Source organism: Wyeomyia smithii, chromosome 3 (assembly GCF_029784165.1).
Source record: "Wyeomyia smithii strain HCP4-BCI-WySm-NY-G18 chromosome 3, ASM2978416v1, whole genome shotgun sequence".
NCBI classification, from domain to species: domain Eukaryota; kingdom Metazoa; phylum Arthropoda; class Insecta; order Diptera; family Culicidae; genus Wyeomyia; species Wyeomyia smithii.
Genome location: NC_073696.1, coordinates 73,258,984 through 73,281,032, shown reverse-complemented (window position 1 = coordinate 73,281,032; position 22,049 = coordinate 73,258,984). Strand labels below are relative to the sequence as shown.

The 22,049-nt window shown below is 41.0% G+C and overlaps 1 long non-coding RNA gene across 1 annotated transcript in view; it reads left to right on the top strand.

The window, feature by feature from the left end:
• The first annotated feature begins 1,675 nt into the window (after positions 1–1,675).
• The window catches only part of LOC129732809 (uncharacterized), a 79,151-nt gene continuing 58,777 nt past the window's right edge, over positions 1,676–22,049 (top strand). Inside the window, exon 1 of the long non-coding RNA XR_008729358.1 lies at positions 1,676–2,294. This is a non-coding gene — a long non-coding RNA (uncharacterized LOC129732809). The remainder of the gene's footprint in view (positions 2,295–22,049) is intronic.

Genomic DNA, 22,049 nt, shown 5'->3' with positions numbered 1-22,049 from the left:
TCGATGGATTTCCTTCGTACTTGCAGCAATAGATTGGAAAATCTTCTAAGATTCTTTCCAAATGCAGAAAATTTTAATTTTATTATTCGAACTATTGAAAATTGTAATTTTATTATTCGAAGTATTGAAAATTGTAATTTTCTTATTCGAACTATTGAAAATTGTCAAGCCTTGTCAAAACGAAAAATTCGAACTAATATGACATGCAACTATATTGTTGAAAATGGTCGATCCTTGTTGAAACGCAAGTGTCGTGTTATATGATTACTTAAGGTGAATCGGAACGTGGTCGCGATCAACTCGAATTTTGCAATCTAACTTTTCTTGATTTACGAAGACTACGTACATAAAACTTTGATCATTTGTTTTCACAACTGTTGCATGCCTGAAGTAGCAATTTGAGTGCTGTGCGAATTTATGGGTAAAACACAAAATTTTCGATTCAGTTGCTACAGATTTTTCAGTTCCATAATTTCTTCGGAGACTTTCTGAAAATATGTACGAGAGCTTAGCCTATGAGGCAGATTTTTCGGGGTTAGAAAAATGAATCAAAATATTTTGTGAAATCACAATGAATACAAAAAATGTTTGTGTTGAAAATTTTTTCAAGCAACGCGATACTTTCAAGTTATTACAGTACTTATGGCTAAAAGATGCTAAATTTCTCCTGGTTCAAATTGACAGCTCATTCTTGCTCATTTTGACACTTCCAAAGCTTTGTATCCGTTTCTCCCTCCTAGGTTAAGATGTATTTATTTTGACTTAATAATTTGATTCACAATATACTGTACTGCATCAAATATCGAACACTTAAGCTGTGATGTAACTTCTTGCACAAAAAAAAAGATATTTTTGTCGATCTTAAAGGTTTAGCATGTTGGTTATTCTATTTTTGTTTCAATTAAGTGCTTTTTCATATGGGTTTAAACATGTTCTGTACATGAGAATAACGAGAATTCAGAGTTCGGCTTTGATTCAAACTCCGAACACTTCAACGTAGTCGCTAAGAGATAGATAGAAAGACGTCTGAATACTGACTGTCACTTTTTTCAATGCCGGCTGACTCCTTGGAAGTGACCCAGCAGTAAAGAACTACACATCACTTAGTAGAGGACATCCCAAGGAATAATCTTTTTCTTTATTACCCTAGCTAATATGATTCGATTTTTATTCTGTCTGAATTGTTCAAAATTTAAGACTCTTCAAAGTTTGAATCAAAACGATAGAGCATAACATATTTTTCCAGTGCTAAACGCACTCATTTGGTTTCCGCTATGTTCTAGGAGGTGGCGTTACATTAGCTTTTTTATAGTCAAACATCGATGCGTGCATTAGTCAAAAGCAGAGATGTTCAGTTATTTTTCCAGATAGTGTGTGCGTTTCAGCAGATTTTGGCTAATTTTGCGTATCGTTTAGTTCACTATTTGTTATAACTTAACAACTCAATTAAATTAACTAAATCTGGAGTGGCATATGAGGATCCCTAACCTTGAGTATGCCATACTCCCTACTCTATTAGCTTCCACGTGTGCCCCATCCCTCGCTGTTTTTTTTTGTGGAGCATGTAGTGAGAAAAAATCCCAGAAAGTCTCACCAATCTAGCGCAGAGAAATTCCACATGTACCTTCCTGAGAATATGATGCCGGGTTTCTGGCGGAGAGTATAGTCCTGGCTGCTTTACAGAAGGGATGCAACACTCCTAGAGAATCTAGAGCACGGTTCAACAATGTGCGAAGTATGTTAGTACAGCTTCAATCTCTAAACTGAGCGGTCTGGAAGATGAGTGAGAATTTTGCACCGGCAACATGTTTGTGTAAGACACTCCGAGTGGAGATAGTGTAGAACCTAGCTTGTTTGCTGGTTGTGCTTTTTCGCCGAGTCGCGTCTCGTGTCGCGATAACGATTACATTACGGGTGCATCATCAGAGGTACTGGAACTCGGGCTGATATCGCAGAAGCATTACTCGAGACGTGTCAATACCTCAGGAAGTGTATTCCAGAAGAGCAGTTGTGCGCAATTATTTCCTCCGCCTGCAGCATGAAAATATATTCCTACGTGCTTGGCAAGTTAGAGGATGTGGGAGAATAAGTGCTTATCCTTGTCGAATCGTGCTGCAGGTTAATGAGCCTTGCATATATCTAGTGGGTGGCAGGCAGCCAGCCGCCAGAGTGAAGTGTTGCCGTAGCAGTTGCTGCGACTGGTACGATCCTCCGGCGAGTGAATTGGACTGGATGTTTGAAGCGGAGCTACAGTGAATCTTACAGAGCTTACATTAATTTGGAAGTTCATGATGGTAAGCGTATTGTTAATTTTTAAACACATTCACAATGCATTTCGTTATGAGGTATGAAGTAATATAAGTGGAAAGTTGGTTTTTGCAAAACGATTGCATTTTTATCATAAATGCATCAGTATTTGAAAATTATTAGCTGGCGGTCTTATTTATTATTTAATATATTTTAAACTATATTTTATGAAATGTGACCATAAATAACAATAATATTCAAATCAGCTTGAACCATGAATATACATGCAGCTTAATCGTTGCCTAGTCATCCGGCATCACTTCCTGGAGACTTCCTCTAGGCTGCACGTGCTGACCTTTCACAAGCAGGGGATATAGGCAGATAAACCCTACTTATCTTCACCGACAGACTTGATGCGGTAGGAAAACAGGTTAATATATTAATGGGAGTTTATGCTGTCTCCAAAAGGCCTTATTTTTGACCGCGCAGCAACAGTACCGGCCCGATTCGCGAGAATGGCCCGGTCTAGCGAGTGCAAGCGAGAATCTGAACTGAAGTGAGCAATTTCTAGAGAGCAAAAGTGAGAGTTTGCCGACTTTTCATTTTGGTTGTTTTTTTTTCACGTGCTCCGCAAGGCACTACCTACTGACATAACTGCGAAATGGGTGAAAATCGTTTTCCGGGTCGGTTGGATGGGCGTTTAGTTTATAGTACATGTTAATACAGTGGGTGGGTGTATTATTGTGCTCTTATTTGTGCCAAAACTACATGTTCTGGTTCGTGGACTTGCTGCCCTACTAAACATCAAATCATGCCACAAATATCAATTTCTATGCAGGTCTGGAACAGTCCGCTTTTGTCCGCAAATTAAGTGATTAGATTTTTTCAATCGTCATACATTATTCGGGTGCAATCAAGTTCCGTATACTTCGATAGGCATGCATTCAATAAAATCAATAAACTTAAAATAGAAGTTCATCTGCTAAATTACTGCTGCTGATTTACATTCTGTATGTGCGTTCCTATTTTGGAGGTTGAATTTCATGGCATCGACTGAAAATTGGGTGAAATAAGTTTACGCTGTAATGGTAATGTTATATTAGGAAAGTGAATTAAACGCATTTATTAATTCTAAACTTCTGCGGAAAGTCACTTTCCGCAGTGATTATATCATACCAACCATAACGCGTTATTGAGTAGTTCAGGAAATTGTTGGTGCATAGATTAAGCCTAACTCCGCACCCAGTAAAGTTCACACAGTGTCGTTAAGGTGCAACACATTGATCGAATCTCATGATATCCAATGGAATAACTGTAGCAATTAACTAACAATAAAATTGCACCATATAAGTCGTGATAACGGGTGTGTAATAAAAATCCGAACAGTAGTGCCTCTTAGGAGGTAGTGCGGGAATGAGCGTCGATCACACTATGAGCGAAAACAAAAAAAAAGGCTACTTGCTGTGTTGACAAAAACAAACAAGTATTGTTGCATGCAACTCGATCTCCTGCATAGGGTACAAAACACATTTACAGAAACTGTTTAATTAGCGCATATGAATTGATAATTGTTTACAACTTGTGAACAGTGTGCGAGTATTCCGGGCGCGCGACTTACAATAATATGCCACGATGTCAATGTCAACACGTTCGTATCACAGTGCGTAACAAGTAAATGTGAATTATTTTTTACGTGTGGACAATTAAGAAACGCAAACACTCGTAAACTGGACGTCAGATAATCATTCACCGGGTGATTTCATTGAATTCTTACTCTGCGCTAAACTAGACGTAAATAGTGGACGTGCTCATAAGGGTAGAAGCACCGGTTTCGAACATGGCAGTGTTTATACCATTTGCAAGCAATAAATAAAAGATCATAACTTTATTTAAAGTTTTTTACTGGTTTTTATTTTTGACATGAGGCACAATTTACCACATCACATGAAACAAATCAACAAATAAATAGGTGCGATTCAGTGATTTTTCTCTACATTAATTCTGAAGATTCTGAAAACTATCACTGAGCCATCATTGCCAACATATTAACGTCATTTCATGTATCTTTGTTTTTGGTGTTCATTTTTGGTATGTATATGCTTAAAACGCAAAGTATGGAATTTTCCGGGTTGTAGTACGATATCGCAGAAGGTATACAGACCCTGTACAATTATGGGTCAGTCAACGTGTTGAATGTTCAACAATGAATATAAAATCGGAAAAATAATCAACTACGAATGTTTTACTCTCTATTTCTTTGTTCTGATGTATACTTTAGATTTAGTCTATAAAATCGTCAAAATTAACCCTCTAGTGCCCAAGTTTATTTCTGGACGGGCTTTGGTAAAATCATTTTGAATCGTTATAAACACTTTTTAAGTATCTATTGAAGCTTTTTGGAGGTTTGACTGAAGCCCGCCAAATGGCGGCATTGGGCACTAGAGGGTTAAGCACAAAATATTTTATTGTTGTAAAAACTTGATAAGTTATTTTATTCAGTCTTGATGCATTATCATGCAAAAGTAATAAAAATAGCCAAAATATGGACTGACCCACAATTGTGCACCGCAAAACGTAACATTACTACAATTATGGGTCACTTCACATATTGCACCGCGCACAATCATAGTTTTCAGTGACATTTTAAACTTTAAATTACTATAATCGTATAAAAAAGGTTACAAGTGAGTTATAAAAAATACCATTGCTAATGAAAATTGTGCAGTTTTGTGAGAATAGACGTATATGCATATATGACCAAAAAAAAAACGCTCTGGAATGTTTTCTCCAAAACGAATAATAAAAGACTTTATTATTAACTATCAATAATGTTTCATGATTTAAATGAATGAAATAAATAGATACTTACCAGACCCCAGTTCTCGATATCCTGGAGATCCTACGGGAAATTGGGTCACTCAAGAACAACAGAGCCGCCGGCAAGGACAGGCTACCGGCAGAGCTCTATAAACATGAAAAAGATTCACTAGCACTGGGTAATCTCCAGAATCTGGGAGGAAGAGAGACTACCGGAGGAATGGATGGAAGGAGTTCCCAAGTAACAAAACTGGTTATATCGAAGTTTTATAGCGCTGTTTTGGCTGTATTATGCCTTATAAAACTTTGATAAAACTATTTTCACTCTTCGGCAGATCCTTCAGAAATGTCGGGAGTACAACGTGCTCACACATCATGTTTTCGTGGACTTCAAGGCAGCGTGTGATACAGTCGATAGAGACCAGGTATGGCAAATAATACACGACTACGGTTTGCCGGATAAACTGACACGACTTTTCAAAGCTACCTTAGACCGAGTGATGTGTTACGTGTGCGTGTCGGGGACACACTTGAATCCGTTCGAAGCGCGCAGAGGGTTGAGATAAGGGGATGGATTATCCTGCACGTTGTTCAACATTGCCCTTGAGGGTGTAATCCGACGAGCGGGCATTGAAACGAGAGGCACGATTTTCAGCAAAGTTAGTCAACTCATAGGCTTCGCAGACGACCAGGACATTATTACGAGAAACTCAGCGACGGCGGAGGCAATTGAAAACCAAGTATATGAAAGGAAGAGGCTCGAAAGAAACCAACATTCGCCTCCCACGGACGGTGATCATGGACGTATACTTGGGATCACAGGTGACCGCCGACAATAACATAAGTAAAGAGGTCCAACGAGGTATTCAAGCTGGAAATCGAGCCTACCTTACCCTTCGTAGGACGCTTCGATCCAGGAGCATACGTCGCCGCACGAAACTAACGATGTACAAAACCCTAATCAGACCCGTAGTTCTCGATGGACTCGAAACTGTGACGCTGCTCACGAAGGACATACGCGCACTTGCTGTATTTGAACGGAAAGTGTTGCGGACAATAGGTGGTGGAGTACAAACCGAAAGCGGGGACTGGCGTAGGCGTATAAACCACGAGCTGCAGGCACTACTTGGAGAGATTCCCATTATGCACCTGACGAGGCTGTGGCGGGCCGGGCATGTCGTGAGGATGCCGGACGACAGTGCAGTAAAATCGGTTCTCTTCAAGAACCCCACCGGCAACAGGAATAGAGGGGCTCAACGTGCAAGATGATTTGACCAAGTTGAAGCGGATCTACGAGTATCGAGACGTCTAGAAAAATTCTTGTTACGGCCCGAGCCACTAAGGCTCTAGGCTGCTGAAGTCAGTAAGTATCAGGCCTAAGTGTCTCTTGTTTTTCGAAGAAGTCGTTTTGATTTAATTCGGTCCCTGGCTGCAGTTCGCCAGCCATGGCGTCTGCGGAGGCGTTAAGCAGCACGATTGTATGGTAGTTGCAGCAACCTAGTTTGTCGTCCTTTTTGTAGATGGAGCACACGATAGCCTTCATCCACACTTCCGGGACTAACTCCTACTCCAAAATTTTTCGCAATAACCCAGTGTGGCGCCTTAGCCAATGATTCATAACCGTATTTCAACAGCTCGCTGGGGAGTTAGCTCCAGCTGCTTTATTGTTTTTCAGCTGGCTAATCTTCCCTTCAATTTCCTGGATGTCAGGGGCTAAAATTCCGTCACCATGGATGCATACACCAAGATTTACTGCCACTTCGTCGTCATATTCTGCTAAATCATACCTAAACATTTACAAAATTTAATCAACAGGAGATACAAATAACATATTTTGATACGATTTTGTATTTTCCCATATGTTTTTGATGTACAAATCGTACGTCCTACGTGTGCAGATGGACCTCCGGAAGAACCCCAGAAATTTTTGAAACCTCATTAACTCCAAAAGAAAATGTTTCTCGATAACTGTAAATGTTTGTCTGGATAATTCAGTTTCGGCTTCAGAATCTGACTCATGTGAGCTCTTCGCAAATTTTTTCGCCTTCGTATTTGCTCACAGATTTATTTTGAAATTACCACCGAGTTGATACTAAGTGCAGCGAAAAAACCTAAACGTTCCTGTACACCGGGACCTGATGGCATCCCCGCCATAATTATTAGTCGATGTTCCACCGTGTTGGAAAATCCACTGCGCTGTGTTAAAAAAAAAACCGTTTGCAACGGAACGGAAACTTCCCGAAGTGTGGAAACAGTCTAAGGACTATCGTGGCATCATTAGTCTTCCGGCGGGCTCTAAACTGTTCTTATGCGATGTTCTTATGCTTCATTGTACTAAAAATTACATATCCACCACGCAGCATGGATTTATGCCAAATCGCTCAGTGTGTACAAACCTATTGGAGTTCACATCAACGTGTATCTCAAATATGGAACAAAGAGCGCAAATAGATGTTATCTGTACCGATTTAAAGGCTGCTTTTGATCGTATTGACCATTGCATATTGTTGCATGAAATTTCACGTCTAGAAGCATCATGTCAGTTCATAGAATGCCTGAGTTCGTACTTATTTGGTCGGATTCTACGTGTGAAACTTGGTTCTTGCGTTTCGTCGCAGTTCATATATATCGAGTGTTCCACAAGGCAGCAATGGGGCCTTTACTTTTTGCGCTTTTCTTTGATGATGCTAATGCTACTGTTAAAGGTTGGCTGTAGGTTATATTTGGTAGTCCGTATAATTGACGATTGTCGCCTGGCTTGTAATCATTGAACCTGAGCGCGATGTTTGGGGACGCGGGGGTCCCGATATCCATCCAGGATCTATTGTTTCTTACACAGATGACCCAAAAACGATCAATCGAGTGGGAGCAGGGTTAACTGGCTCAGGGGTAGACCTACAGGGGATCGTCAAAATAAGTAGGATAGGCAAAATTTTGATCAACTTTGAAAGCTACAGCAGCTTTGCCAAATATTTTTCGATTTTTTTTTAATTCGAACACCATTAAACTGGAAAACTTTTCAAGTTTCATTTATTGGCCACAAATATGGCCTAGGTCACCGAACGTACGAAAAATTCCTAGGTTCCGATAGGCATGTCAAACCTGCTAATTTTCGGATGGTTTGGTAATGATTATTTGCATCATTGGCATAGATGAAAAAACCAGCGCGAAACCTGAAACTAATGGTTCATCAAGATCAAGAATCGGCCAAGTACTCTTCGAGAAATGTTTTTATTTCGTCCGGAAGTTCCCAGAGGAACCTGTATTAGGGGACATTAACATTTTTGCATAAAAATATAGCGTGTGACACCTCTATCTTCATGATTTTTCATCAGGAATCTTTCAAAAGGCATATTTCTGAATATGGGCTGCATTGGCCACCCCCGGAACAACCTGGATGCCTTGAAGGAATCTGTATTAGGGGACGTTCACATTTTTGAATAAAAATATAGCGTGCGACACCTTTATCTTCAGGATTTTTCTTAAAAAACCTTTAAAAGACATATTGCTGAATAAGGACTGTATTGGCCATTACCGGCTCAACCTAAATGCCCCGGAGGAACCCGAACTAGGGACATACAAATTTTTGCGTCAAAATATAGTATTTCTTATTCCATTATCACAGCGACTAAAGTGCATCGCGAGTCAAAAAGTTTACGGAGATACTGTTCTATGTGGAACAACATTCCGTGATTGGTTCCGTTGCTTTGAAGACGATAATTTTGATGTTGACAACTGTTCGTATGAAGGACGATCAACAACTTTCAAAGTCGAAAAGATATGAGTAACAAATAAAGATTCCTCTCTCACTGTGTTTTGTACAGAGTATCATAAAGTATCATATAGTTTTCAATGATTTATTGCCACAAATTAAATGATTATAATATTGCCTTGCTTACTATGTAAAGAGTATTGTGAGTTTTTGATTGTTCGCTAGGTCCTTTTGAAAGGTTACGCAAGTGTTACAGCCAGGCCCGGATTTAAGGGGGGGGGGGGCAAAGAGGGCAAATGCCCCGGGCCTCCCGATTCAAGGGGCCCCCTAGTCCTGGGGCGACCTTTTTTTTGCTCGTCACCTCCCAGAACGTTACCACTGAATGTTTTAAGAAAAGAGGGCCTCACAAACAAATTTGCCCCGGGCCCCCCACCGTTCAAATCCGGCCCTAGTTACAGCAATCCAAAGAAAAAGGACTGCGCAGCCTCATGCCTCTGCGTCGTCGTTTGCTGTGTATTTGGTGGAACCAGGTTGGTTTATTATGAGCTGTTGAAACTGAACGAAGCCATCACTGAGGAACGGTATCGACATCTAATGATGTGATTCAGCCGAGAGCTGCGCAGAAAACGGTCACAACGCGAGCAGAGAATCGGAAAAGTGATTCTACTGCGTGACAACGCTCGGCCTCATACTACCAAAGTTGTTAAAATATACACAGAAACACTCAAATGGGAAGTCCTTCCTCGATGGCGAATGCTCTGGATAATCAACACTTCAGTTCATTCGAAGAATTCGAAAAATGGCTTGATTCGTAGACTACCGAACACTTTTATCGTAACGGTATTCGTGCTTTGCCAAAAAGAAGGGACAGTTTTTTTTTTCTTTATAAGAGAGGCTTTCAGCTTTTGGCTGGTTCGCCTCCGAAAGGGACAAAGTTGTAGCTAGCGATGGGAAATACTTTAAATGATAATTAACTATTTTGTCGAAATAAAGTTTAAAGTTTTAAATCAAAAACGAACAGCGAGAATTTAGCTGTGCACCTAATACTCTGACTATCTTGATAGTGCACTGGCAAAAATACCTACAGTGTAATACCTATAAGTGAAAAGAATAAGAACAACAAAATAGTACCTACTATATATATTTCCATTATTTCATTGTTTTACGTGCTGGTCAATCTTAAAATTTTAGAATAGGGGTCTTCACATCGAGCTCGTATACGAATACCGAGCCGTAAACTGTGTATCTTCCATTACTCGTGGAGGTGAGTATTTTTACGGCTGGGTATTTATTTACGAGCTCGACATGAATCCCCCTAATGATTCTGAATTTAGACTAAATATCACGTGAATGCCTAGTTTCTACAGCATTTACGCGATTGCTTCCGCTCCACCGTATGCACATAGTCTCGCGGTGCAGACTATTTAGAGACCAACTCTTGGTTGCTTCAACAAGCTCGCAAATAGAGTGTCGAAAATACTGCAACCGCATAGGGGGGCACGCTTTACCCAACCTCCGACGATTTAATAAAACTGCCAGAAAGCAAAACTGAGACTCGTATGTCGAAACCTAAATATCAGATTCAGTGGCAACCAACTATACCAGTGTCCGCATTAGTCTCTTGCAGTTGGCCAGCAGGAGCCGAGTGCCTAATAAGTAGACTCAGAGATCGTCTGGTTCTAACATTGATTCTATGCACTTCATACCGAGGAGCGTTGGCCTGCTTCGGCAGTTGTAGCGTCGCACATGGTAAGAAGCCTTGATCCGCTCGGAGCTGAACCAGCCAAACTTGTTTTATGCAATTTTACACGAAAGTGTGCACGCTCGTTCCGATGCTGCCGGACCTGGCCTCGATGCCCTGCTCGTTACGGGTATCCAATCTCGAACTTTCCTGCTGGCAAATGACAACTAGGCATATTACGAAGTTTTCCATTCGCACGATTCTACATTGCAAATCCGTGCTACGTTCTGCCTGCCCGTTCTCGAGGGGGACATGCATATGTATACGACTGGAATATAGGCCGATTCTGTTTTATCTACTTCCACTGATTAGCACTTATTTGGGAGACTTCACAGATCGACAAACACCTACGTACGGATCTCACAACTGCGGCAATCTTTTACCGATTTGTGTCGTGTTGAAAAATGTATGCAATCGACATCGTTATTTTAGGTATATTTTGCATAAAACTCAGATGCTATGGCAGTATCTAAAGCGAAGCGAGAATGTGCGCTTGGTTTGTAAAAAAAAAGTTGGTCTTGTAAAAAATATATTCGTATACGCAGCCTGAGGCTAACTGGTTTGTACATCCGTTACTGAGAAATGTTGGCTTTGCTTAAGAATGCTGACATAGTTTTCAAATACGCTAGCAAAATGAAATGGGCGACTGATTGAATCAGTTTAATAGAAACATTAATTCAAAGTATAAGTGTGCGTGATTTATTTTTAATTTTTGTTTTTATCTTGAAGCTCTAATATAAATTTGAGTAAAAATTATGGGATTTCGGATTGTCAGGTTTTTTATTTTGAATGTTATGTTTAAGAGCACTTTTCAAGTATCATCTATTTTAAGGAAAATACGTATTCTGATGGTGTAATATGATGATGAATTTTGTCTTTGCAAAGTCATTTTGTCGAAATCTTGAATCCAGGTCATATTCTGCAGAGCGGAGAATGTGTACTGGATGTTTATGTGTTCTAAAATATTCTTGTTAGATGCAATTGCTGCAGCAGTTTTCCGCCCGATTTTGAAGTAAATAGTGTAAATAGTATTGATTCCGTGTTGGGATTCTGTGGATGCTCATCGATTTCAAATTCAATTTTCGAGGGTTTGTTTCAAGGTAATCGACAAAGATTAAGAAATTATGTGGGACAAATTTGATAGATCGTTAATTCAATTTATGAAAAAATTTAAACGAGCACCGGTTCTGAAATTTGAAAATTGTGTTCTTCATAACTGAAGAAAAGTGGACACTCTTGAGGTATAGAGGTGAAAAACGAAACAAAACATTTTAGATAAATGACAGAAGGAAGCAAAAAGTAAAATTAGAAACCCAAGTAACGGTTAACGATATATGACTTTCCTCAAATTCATCGTACAAAAAGAACAGTAGTTAAAGGAAGATATGAAACTGACCATACATAGTGCAGAGAACTGAGAATTGGAAGTAAAACATGTGAACGCAAAAACGCCAGTAAAAAATCTGAGAAAACCAAAAACGCGAAAAGATTGTGAATCTAGGCAATCTCCTTTTCAATCTATCCCTGTTATTCAGCACTTTATACATCCTTTTTGGTTTTAGAAAATGTTTAAAACTCTTTTATTTTTCAATTCCGGTTGCAAACGATGAATTTTAAGAGCCGATATTTTTCTTTACTTCGTAAAGTTGTGAACTTTATGGTGTAATTAGGAACCTTCGCGCGAGCAAGACAATTGGGTCACCCAAACGATGCAGCAATTTTAGTAATTTTTATCACCTTTATCATAAAGCGATGGCTCAAGCATTGATTAGCATTAATTAAATACAATACTGTTGACATGGTTTCAATAAAAATTCGAAAGCGGTTACGATTCTGGCTGCGCGAGGAAAAAAGCGTACGGTTAGGTTCTCATACACCGGCTGAAACAGTCCGACGCGAATTGAGTTAAACTTTTATGGGAGTATCATGTTATAAGGTGAAAGGTGACACCTTTAGCACCAACTTCATTAGAACAAACCTGGCCGTATGCTCATTGCACCGGCCACCGCGGAGGACAAGTTTGCGAGCTTGTCGCCGGTAATTACCGTCACCTCGACAGAAGCTGCACAACAACTACAGTTGTGCGCTAATTTCTTCTCGTCGGCGCAGGCTAGGCTAGCGGTGACTAGTTTCTCTAAGATGTCGCCATCCTTTAAGAGCAGACCTCGCTGGTTGGCAGCATGGTAGTAATTGCGACGCAAGGTGGCCCCCGATTTCCTCATCATATGCACCGTTCGGTACGCGGCCGCATGCAGCCGATAATCGGTTTGCAGGACAACGGCGGTGGCCTGGCCGCATGCTTGTGCTAGTGAACCGAACCGGATAGAACATTGCAGTGGCGGTAACCAGCTCACTTTCAAATCGATTGACCGCACGCTGGCCCTGTCGATAGGTAGGTAAACGCAATCTGTGGCAGCATGTCGCACGCCTCAGAATAGCCGGTTAAAAGTAGGTATCAGAAACAAATTGACTGACTGACTGATTGACTGACATATCCATGAAAGAGCAATTCTATGCAAAATTGGCTAAATCCAATATCTCCTGTTTTTCTTAAGGGAGTGTCTCATCAGTGTCTTAAATAGGTGGGTTTTTCTTAATTAATAATTCATTTTTAACTTGAAAAAAAAAACACCTAAGACTGATGAGGAGATTTTTTAATATTCAGTAGAACTTTGTGCATGTGCATTAGGGTTGGACAAAAAATGAATAAATGAAGGCTCCCATGCACTTTTCGTGTTCCTTATGGGTCCCATAACTGTGTAACTTTCCAGATCGATCGGTGGAACTATATTTTCACGCCCGATTTTTAAAGTTTTCATACGATTTACATGGGAAAACCCAGTTTTTCAAAACATATCCCCCCGAGATATCTAGTTTGCTCCTAAAAATATATCGATACATGATATTTGTAGGAAATTTTCCTGAGAAAACTCATCTGAAGACCGTAAGGACCTACCGTAAGGAAAGTTATTCATTTCAAACTAATTGAATGTCTGACGAACGCACAGAGGAGTAACTCGAGTGAAAACCTGGCCAAAATTATTTTCGCTGCTATTTAGCAATATTTTGGGTAATATTTAAGTGAGAAGCGAAAATAAATTTAGTTTCATTCAATCATTGTTGACCTGAAACTCTGTTTGGAGCATGAAGCAGGGACCACCCATCAGGTATTTTATTTTTTCATATTCCTATGTACGCGTAAGCACTTAACGTCAAAATTTGTCAAAAACAACATTTTTCAAACGTGTTGCAAATGTCAATCCGGACGTTACCGGATGAGATATTTACAAGTATGTGTTCGTGATGATATGGACTTCCATTTCCCCGAAGATTATACGAATTTGATAACTTTTTTAATATTGAAAACGCTCGAAAATACATAAAAATCTCTAATTTCGAAAAGATCTTAAGAGTAGTTTTTTTTTTCCTTTATTATAGAGACTTTCAGTCTTCGACTGGTTCGTCTCCTCAAGAGTAGTTATAATTTTTAATTCCGGAATTTCTATCAACCGGTTCACTAGAATTGAACATGGAGAACTCATTTGGTGCAAAATATTGATCGATTGTCATTTTTTTGACACCTGACACAAGTTGTTAGTATAAATGATTCGATTCCCAGGAAAAAACTTGAAAATTTGTCAATGTTTACAGCACTCTCAGCATATGTATATACCGTTTAAAATTAATCGAGTGATGGCATTTTGTAACGCATTTATTTAAGCTGCAGAAAAAAATATAGCGGCACCAAAAAGCTTAAAAAAACTTTTTCTTATTTTAGCCAGCTTTTTGTTATAGGTATTCCTCTGTGGAACGGCTCAACATTGAATTTTTCCTGTAACACTGCTACAGCATGCGTGGTCTTTCCTGGTCTTTTGATAAATCCGCACGTCTCTCTCTTTATGACCGCATAGTTTAGTATTGGTCCCATATAGGTATAATATAAAAAGAATAGAAATAATCTGAAATACACAAATTAGGAACAAAGGAAACAGAGCTTAAAATGTAGAAAATCGAGGACACAACCAGTTGGAAAGTCGAGACTAGCAAAAATGAAGCAATCGAGAAAATAAAAAATTCAATGAACGGGATAACCTCAGCAAACTTAAGAAAACAAAACACAAGAAATAGAAAACAGAGCCACAGTTTAGTAAATGTGAAAGTACTGCATTCAGACGACGAATGAACATTTAGTTTCAGTTCAGGTATATTCCGAGAATTTAGTTAGAGTTTCTAAGCTTTGTTATTGGCACGGAGCATAGAAATTGTCCACGGAAATGAGGAAAACATGAACAACTTTACTGAAAAATAAAATAAAATAAAGGTAACAGAAACGCAGGAAATGAGAAAACATAACGTTATGGCTATAGAGTATGACAAAGATTTATAAAATGATGAAAAATAGAAACGGAAAAAATATGAAAAATGAAATGAAAATGAAAAGTTCGAAACACACTTTTCTGAAGCTGGGAGGGCTTAAAAAAGGAATATCTGGTTTACAAATTGAAAACTCCCGTTTTTCATAATTGGAGAGAAGAAGGTTTGTTTTCTTATTTGTAAAAATATCGCTAGACCTTCTCCTCATGGAAGTAAAGCCGTTGGCGCCGGCCCGTTAATCAACGGGTTGTAAGTTAAAGTTCTGGGGGGAGTCGCCTCCACGGGCGTCGGTGATTGGCACAACAGTTGCAGAACTAGTCCGACGGAAAATTAGCGAAAATAAAAAAACCTTCCCCCATCTTTCGGGCAGCATAGGAATCTTTGTGAATGCATCCGATTTTTGGGCTCTTTTCGCCAGTTACACCCAAGACGGCAGCCCCGTCACGAGAGTAGGCATCCTCAACCCTAGTAAGACGGAATGCCGTAAAATTGAAACTCTACGAACAATCAAGAATTGAATACGGATTGGAATAAACGGCAACGACCCAGGCGACCGGATTCTGCTGGACCCCGCTACTTCGACATCGTTGCGCTCCAGAAGTTTTGACGAAATAAAGATAACGTACGAAGGATTTTCGGTCACAGGTTACAATACTACCAGGGCGGCGGCACAACCAATAAGCTGGATACCGACTTTATAGTGCTGGGCAGAATACAGAGTCGTGTGTTCAAGTGACAGGCGATCAGCGATAGGTTCTGTTTGTTGAGAATAAAAGGCCGGTTCTACAACTACACTATCCTCAATATGCACTGCCCTCACGAAGAAAGACCTGTAGATATAGAGAAAGAAGCGTTCTACGGACAACTGGAGAAACTCTACGATAGCTGCTCGCGTAGAGACATCAAGATCGTCATCGGCGACACATCGACGCCACGCTCAGATCGGCGAGAAAGACAAACCGGTGATCGGCCTGCACATCCTTCACACCGTGACGAACGACAACGGCCAGCGATGTTTTAACTTCGCAGCTTCACGAGGAATGGCAGTCCGAAGTACCTTGTTTCCCCTAAAGGACATCTACAAAACAACCTGGAGATCACCTGACCAACGTGAAACAAACTAAATGTTCTCATGGTCGGTTCTTTTCAGACAATACAAACGTACGCACCAATCGCGGTGTGGATAGTGGTTCGGACCACTATCTAATTGCGGTATCTTTGCGTTCAAAACTGTCGACCGTATACCACGCGTGACATTGCCGAACCCCGCGGCTCAATATCGAGCAGCTCCGGGACCCCCAGACTGCGGAGGAATACGCGCAACGTCTCGAAGCGATACTACCCACGGTGGAGGAGCGTGGCGCATTGCTTCTCCCGGACGGCTGGTGCAGCATTTGCACAGCTATCGGGGGGATTGCAACGGCGACACTAGGAGAGGAAGCACCGAGTGGCAGAACATACTGGTATGACGGAGAGTGCGAGGCAGCGGTGAATGAGAAAAACCGGATCTGGGCGATAACGTTTGTGGTAAAAAAATGGACTTTTTTCAGATGGTGATGTAAAAAAAAAAAAAAAACTAAGACAGATAGGTAATTGAGTTGGATTAATTTCCCATGGAAGGTAATCATGTTAGCTTCCTTGGAAAAAAAATTACCCAGTTACCCGGAACATTCGCCATGGCGGACGAAAACATGCGTGTGGGCATGTTTTCAAGCTCTTTCTTCGTTTTTTAATTAATCCTCCTCTGTTTTCGCGACAAAATTGTTGGAATATATCTTGCGCTTCAAGTTTGCCCAGAAATTCTCGATGGAACGCAGGTGGGGGACGGTGGTCGGATTCGCCGACTTCGGTACCACATCGATATTCTGCCGCTCTATCTCCTCCAACGATTGCTTCGAATAGTAGGCCGACGCCAAATCTGGCCAGAACACCGTGTCTTCGCCCTTATGGTATTTCTTGATTAACGAAGCAACTTCTGGCAGGCACTTCGTACTTTAAATTTCCCCGTTCACGGCCAGCCTGGAGCGAAAGAAGAGCAACTTTGACATTCCTTTCTCGCTGATTGTCAGCCACAGCCGCATCTTCTTGGGGAACTTGGTCTGTGAAATTAACTTTACCTCGGTGCTCACTTTCTTCGTGGGGGAAGTAAATTACGAAGTGCCCTGCTAATCGTTGCCATACAGGGTGGGATAGGTCTCGTCGTCCATCACCACTGCCATGTCGCGATTCGCCGGGAAAATCAACTTGACCATCTTATTCAACCACTGTCACTGCGTCATTGCCTGCATGCAGTTCCGTGACCAGTGGACGGGACTACCGCTTCCTGACATATATGTCCATGTTCTCCACTTTTTCACTGTTTTACCACATGCAACAACCTCCTGGCCAAGTGCACGCAGCGACTTAGCCACTTTTCGCTCGGTCTTCCTCTTTAGCATCCTTTGAAGCTTCTTGCCGCTCTCTTCTTTCGATGCTTTGATCGTTGTCCAATAGTGTCAAGATGTTATAGATGTCGGAACGGGCATACCCGGCGTCCACAAAGTGCCGCACGATGTCCATTTTTGACGCGGTGGGGTACCGTTCTTTGAACGCGCACACTTTTGAACGTAGCTTCACTTTTTTCGCCATCACAGTTAGAGTTTGACTGATAGAGCTGTCAACTTTTTTCGCTAACTCATGGGTTTTTTTTCCTGTGTGGACTCATAACTGCGACCAGAGATTAGATCTATTGTGATATTGCCCAGGTGTTTTCTATACTCAGCACTTCATATTATTGGCAGTATTACTATTGAAGTAAGTGATACGCTTATCATTCATATCCGCGCTTGTGTGTAAGTTTTACCTTTCCGTTTCAAGCTTACTACTCTACTATACCGAGGCCTCTGTCCCTCCTGATCGCCTAATCACAATTCCCTGGAGAGAACTTTCATACGTTACTTACACCAGTTTTATTATAACAGGGACTTATTTTTGTTAGAAGGAGAGTCAACAGAGGTACTGTAGAATTCAGATTGAAGGAAAGGTACTTGGTGGGAAGCCTAAGAATAAACCCATGCTAAAGTCTTTTGGCAACCGAATGGCCTGATTCTACTGAGATTCGAACCAACGACCACCCGCTTACCAAGGCGGACTCTGTAACCTTGCGGCTACGGACCTCCACTAACTCATGGGTAACTATGATTGATGATATATGAGTAGTTTCGTCCGTGCGATTAAAGGTAAACCCATGAAAAAATCGGCAATTTTTGTCCATTTTTTTACCGCAAACGTTATACCTGGGCAGGTCAACCAGAGGCTAGTTACATACGGGCACAGAACGACATGACCGCGATTCTCAGACGAAACAAGCGCCAGCAAGAGGATCGTTGGAGCTGGAGCAGCTGTACCGTGCCCGAGTGATACGCGGAGGTTCTATGAGTAAGTAAACCAGTTTCGCAGAGTCTAGCGAAACCCTCTCACAGATGCCAGCGAGGTGGTCGAAAGGTGGAAGTAGTACTTCGATGGACACCTGAATGGCGATACAGTCAACAGGAGCGGAGCAGAAAGTGACCTAGGAGCACTAGCAGCAGATGACCGAGTACCTGAAGAACAACGATGCCGCAGGCAAAGACGGACTGCTGAGCAAGCTCTTTAAACATCGGAAAAAGGTGCTGGCTAGAGCGCTGCAATAAGTCATTTCCAAGATTTGGGAGGAGGAAAAACTGTCCGGCGAGTGGATGGTGGGAGTCGTCTGCCCCATTTACAAAGAGGGCGACAAGCTGGAGTGCCGCAACTATCGCGGAATTTCGCTAATCAATGTCGTCTACAAAATACTCTCACAGATCCTGTTCCGTCGTCCATCATCTTTAACCAGAAGGTTCGTGGGTCAGTACCAAGCTCGTGGGAGCCCGTGCCACCACGGACCAGATGTTCTCAATCCGACGCATCTCAAGAAATGTCGCGAGTACAACGTGCCCAACAACAACAACAACATCAATATCGCACGCTTAGCCTTGGGGCTAATGGCGGTCTCGGTCAACTAGATTAGTTGAGAGAATTCGTTATCGATATTGTTTTTTGGCACATTTTGCATGTGTAGGATAAGTACAACGATACACCGTACCCCAGTGCTGAGTCGAAAAAATTTTTGACTCGAAAGATCCTCGACTCGATCAGGAATCGAACCCGATATCACAACCGTGTGGGAGAGCTAGCCGACCGACATCGCTAACCACAGAGCCACGGGGACCACCAAACAACGTGCCCACACATCACATTTTCATCGACTTCCGGGCGGTCTATGATACAGTCGATTGAACGTGCGTGTTTCGAGCATACCTACTCTCGAGCCCCTTTGAATCGCGCAGAGGGTTAAGACATGGTGATGGACTTTCCTGTTCGCTGTTGTTCAACATCGTCCTTGAGGGTGTGACCCGGAGGGTGGCTATCGACACGAGGGGCACGATTTTCACTAGGTCTCTTCAGTTTCTGGGCTTCGCGGATGACTTTGACATCATAACACGTAGCTTTGCGACGGTGGAGGAAACTTACGCCCGACTGGAAACTGAAGCCCGATGAATCGAACTGCGCATAAATACGTCGAGAACGAAATACATGCGAGCGAGAGGCTCCAACAAGAAAACATCAGCCTCCCAACTCATGTCTCTGTAGACGGCGATGGGTTTGAGGTGGTCGACTAGTTCGTGTATTTGGAGTCACTGATGACCGCCGACAATAACACCAGCAAAGAGATCCAGAGACGCATCCAGGTTGTAAATCGTGCTATTTTTCACTTCGGAAGAGACTTCGATCGAGCCGAGTGCGACGATGCACGAAAAAAGAGAAAACATAGAATCAAACAGATACAGAAAAATTGTTATTCTAATTACGACAAACAGAGAAAACAAGAAACAGATAAACAAAGTAATTAGAATTAGGATAAATACATAAACAAAAAAATAAATTGCTCGAATATCCAAAAAGACTCAAAATACAAAGATAAGGAAAAAAAAACAGAAAATTATTCATCTACCAAAGTAAACACAGGAAACTGAGAATTAAAAAAAGAAACCTGAAAAAACAGTATCGCAAATCAAGAATACCCAAAAAACCTTCACAAAAGCGAACAGAAACGCAGAATACAGAATATTTTTTACATATTATATAGGCTAAACATAACGGAGGATAGACAAAATCATGTAATAGACGAAGACTAGCAAACATTACCCATCACGGTCACTTCACAGTTTACGTTGTAGCTTTATGTCGTGTTTTGGCAGCTCCCTTTTAGAATAAAATGCGAAGCAGTCATGTTTCTTTTATTAAAAACTCCAAGAAATGCAATCATTGAAAGCCAAGGTCCGTATTATTTCGCTTTACCTGATGTTTGAGCATCAACGTTAATGCGTAGGTTCCTTTCATTAAATATTTGATGAAAATTTAATAGCAACAATTAGCGTTACGTTTGGAACATGCAATTCTTGTTCGACGCCCAACGAATCTGTGCCTAACACCATTTAGAACGTTGGAGCTGAAATGGTTGAGTAATTTCCCGAGCTGATAGTAATACTATCTCTAGCGAAACGGTCGCGCTCTTCTCCGTGTATGGTGTGCTCGTTTAAAGCTTTGGCGTACGTTGAACTGTGGTACATTCACTCTACCATCGGCGATAGATTGTGGCCTTTCAATTACGCGTGATGAAATGTAAATGAACTGAAGTTGAGATTCAGCTACGTTCGGTTTCCGTAATTTGTTTTTTTTTTAGTTCAGTGTGCTTGATAGAAAATAATAATATTTGCGAATGTTTTCTACTTTCTCAGAGGATAATTCTTTCGAAATTTCACTCAAGTACAAGTTTGACGGATTTGAAGCGCTTATCTCACAATGGCAATGGTTTTTTTTTACATCTCCGGAGGTTTGTGTTCGATTTTAATGTAATTGGTCGCTGATGAACCTCATTAATAAACAGTTTGTGAAATGTATTGGTTGAAGATTATTTCTTGTTTTCAAGATGTCTAAAATTGATAAATGCTTCAGAATTCTACTTATAATATCTCTTTTTTTCATATTTCTTTATTTTTTTAAGTTCAACAAACTCGCAGAGAGTAAAAATCCGAAAAAGTGAGTCTACTCAGCTCATATAACGTTAAAGTAAACGAAAGTGAAAATTTAGTAAACAAAGTAAAGTACATAATCATTTAGCTGTGCTTTAATTTAGAATGTTTTCAATTTCTTAATCTTACATAACGTTTTGTTAAATCCCTCTCTCTTTTCGCTGTAAGCATTCGTAACAAATTTTCACGCCTCACGCTCACTAAACCGGCAACGATGCAGGCCAGCTAATGCGTTTCTGCCTTTTTTCAATTGAACAGATTTTCCTGCAGTCGTCCTTTTTTGTGGTGAAATCTGAAGGCTACACGGAAGTTGTACGTACATACGCCCGCAAGTTCCATATTCGAAAACATGTTACCGAAAGTACAAGCAACAGACGTCAGACATAAATAAAACTTGAGTATGTCGTGTTGTTTTCTCTATTAATAGTTCATTAAAAAACTTATCGGCCGGTCCGGCGGTATGGTGTCGTGTAGTGACATTGGATTTTTTTCTCCTTCCTTCAAATTGGCCGCTATGGCACTGGAAGCGGTACACAACGGAAAATTTTTACGCGTTTTGCTGCCACAGCGGTAATGTTTCCCTGAACAATGTAAACGTGCAACCCGTGCAACACGTCTGCCATATGTTTAGCTACCACCTTTCAGCCAGATTGTCCACCACACACCATTTGCGCAGATATGTAAAACAATGCAATGCTGTGTGCCGGCTGACAATCATCCGGTAGGTACGAGTTTTGTTTACTCATCACATTTAATCGTAATAAGCGGTCTCCATTCTGCATCAACATGGACAGCTAGCTGCTTGTTCGAGGGGGCAGGCAGATTCCGCGACCGTCAATGTTACTGATCTTGGAGGTACCAATCGGTGTCATTTACTGTGCTTCATTTCTGATACCAGGGGGTTGAGTTTCAAATTTTGAAATTAAACATAGGACCAGGAATGTTCAACCCTATGATATGCTGTACCTTTGTCAATTTGATAGAACAAAATCTACTTCTAAACTCCGAGTCAAAACAAAACTGCTGTGTCATGAAAAAGAGCAGGTTTCTTTTTTTACTTAAATCA